The 2,500-nt window shown below is 41.0% G+C and overlaps 1 protein-coding gene across 1 annotated transcript in view; it reads right to left on the reverse strand.

The window, feature by feature from the left end:
• The window catches only part of LOC135099923 (neurexin 1-like), a 62,556-nt gene extending 60,627 nt beyond the window's left edge, over positions 1 to 1,929 (reverse strand). The window contains exon 1 of the mRNA XM_064002623.1: positions 1,387 to 1,929. The gene's annotated coding sequence lies outside the window, so the exon portion shown is untranslated. The remainder of the gene's footprint in view (positions 1 to 1,386) is intronic.
• Between the last annotated feature and the right edge of the window lie 571 nt (positions 1,930 to 2,500).

The following is a 2,500-nucleotide window of genomic DNA, read 5'->3' on the forward strand; positions in this document are numbered from 1 at the left end:
AATGCTTAGGTGTATATCCTTCCTTGCACATGCATTTTTTTTTTTTTTTTTTCTGGTCAGAAAAGTTTATTTCGTGTGTATTTCTCTCTTAACACTTATCGATTTTGATGTCTTGACCTGATGCTCCAAGTGGGTGATAGTCACTTGTTCCACCCCAAATTTTACAACATATATGCACATCTGTGTCATGTTTGTCTTATTTCTTCTTGCGTCATCATGTTTTTTGTCTTTTTACCTGAGTTCTAAGTTCTAACCTTTGATAGCTTTCTTCGCAGCTTAAGGTTTCATGATTGGTATTTATACATACTCTAATGCCGTTCTTTGCTACTTTTCAATTTCATTATTATGAATGGTAACATAATATGAAAACGGTAGCACGGGAGCGCGCGTGTGATCAACAGTACCAAAAGGTGTGAGGCAGGAAGAGTGAGTACGCGAGTTCGCGAAGCAGGAAAACAATGAAGTCACTGAGCTTAGTGTAGATCCGAAAGCAAAGGAAGGTAAAGGAACAATATTGTGCGAAACAGTGGGATGGCCATCGCTGCGAAAAAAAAAAGAAAAAAAGAATAGATAAAATAAATAAATAAAAATAAAAATAGTGTAAGCTACAATGTTGTTACTTTCGCAGGGGAGCAGACGGCATGCGGTGAGGTGAAAAGCATTTTCTGGGTTGGTGGATGATCCATCCCGGGGATTGGCAAGGCAGCTATGAAGGAAGGACGGACTCTGAAGATTTCACTTTTTTTCTCTCTTTCTTTTCTTCTTTCTTTTCTGTTTAATGGAAGCGCACTGGACACATGAAAGCAGCCTTTGAAGGGTCAGTGTTCCTGACCTACACTCAGATTAATGGCGAATGGTAATGCCTTTTTAATGGCGCACTGCCATGCGTATGGTCGCGATGCTTAGATGTCGGCGGCTCTCACAAAAAAAAAAATAAATATCTTTGATCCCTGCGAATCTCTGTGAATATCTGGAGTCGCCTCCAGACGCACACACACAGCTTTAAAAATTTTTACTTGGGGGGTCGTTCTAGCTTTTCGGTAGAATTTCGTTGTAGCACAAACAGCGGGCTTTGAAGGAGATCATAGTGCTCTGTACAATAAAATTCTGATGTAGTTATTTGGTGGAGTTTTGTTGCCCTTCAGCTATGCGTATGTCCCTTCCTATGTACTGAACGTAATTCTTTTTATATTTTTTTTCCTAATTTCTGCTTTTTATCGGTCTGAAAATTAGTTTCCTTTCTTCAGTATGCAGTTTTATTCATCCACCTGTACTATTACGCTGTTGGTACAATGAACTCAATAAACTAAATAGATAATAAATTAAAAAGAGCCCAACTTATTACACCTGCACAATGTGTCTCGTTGGTCTGTAGGTAACACTTACCACACGCGTCAGACAGGAAGATGTGAGGAGAGTATGTTAGCCGATGGTCCCTGAGTTGAATGCGGTCACAACAACAATCTTGTTTCACGAAATATTACAGAGAGACGGAACTCATCACTTATGCTCAGCGGCTGGCTCTCCTTGATTTGTTACAGAACAGAGCACAAGATATTTTCATCATAGGTTTGATAAGAGGGAGCTAAACAAGGGCGCTCGCACCACAGAATTAACCTTACAAACGCGCACTTGTTGCTGGCAGGCTGAGCGATGGGTGGAGACGACCAGGACGTGGCCGCCTGCTTGCCAACCCGCCCAGGACTGAGTTTCCTGGAGCTCGCCCAGCCCGACCCTTCGCCCGCCGCGTGCCGCGCCGCGTGGGATGGTATACGGGTGCGTGTTTTCACCTTTCTTCGATGAAAGACGCTTGGAGATGGCTTGCTGCTATACAGTAGAATTTGGTAGGTAGATGTTTAGTCGTTCACAGCAGCAAAGTTTGCTAATTCTAACCTTAGATGTTAAGTAAATAATTCAATTATGGGGCACTCCTATGCGGTCTTCCCTACATCTGATCCTTAGACACTAAGTAAATAATGTGATTACATGGCGCTCCCCTCCCTTCTCTGGCTCCCCTGCATCTGACGGGTGACACAATCTTCATCACAAACTTCATATGGAGAAGATTGTATTTAGAAACATGTGTTTAGTCCATTTCGTGAACTGTTCAGGTAGCGATTTAATTTTCAAAATATTAAGTGATAGCATACGAGGGTGCAGCTGCATTACTTCACATAACATTTTCTCCTTGAATAGAAGAGAATAGGAACAAAAAAAAGCTAAACTTACTTTTCTCACGTTAGATCTATTGTTATCATTTTTTCCAGTCTTTAGCCCTCCGAAAGCTACCCTCCATTATCACAATCTTCCAGATTATATGTTCCGTGCATATTTTCTTTTCTCTTTCCGGTAGCTGCTCCGGCACATTTACTTCGAGTCTATATGTTTCACCTTTATTTCATTCAGATGACTATTAAGTTATCAAGTTTGCAAGATTTTGCGACCGAAAATCTCATTATCATTGCCATTTCTCCGTTATTAAATAACATTGCTGTAGTCC

The sequence above is a fragment of the Scylla paramamosain genome, chromosome 4 (assembly GCF_035594125.1).
Source record: "Scylla paramamosain isolate STU-SP2022 chromosome 4, ASM3559412v1, whole genome shotgun sequence".
In the NCBI taxonomy this organism is placed as follows: domain Eukaryota; kingdom Metazoa; phylum Arthropoda; class Malacostraca; order Decapoda; family Portunidae; genus Scylla; species Scylla paramamosain.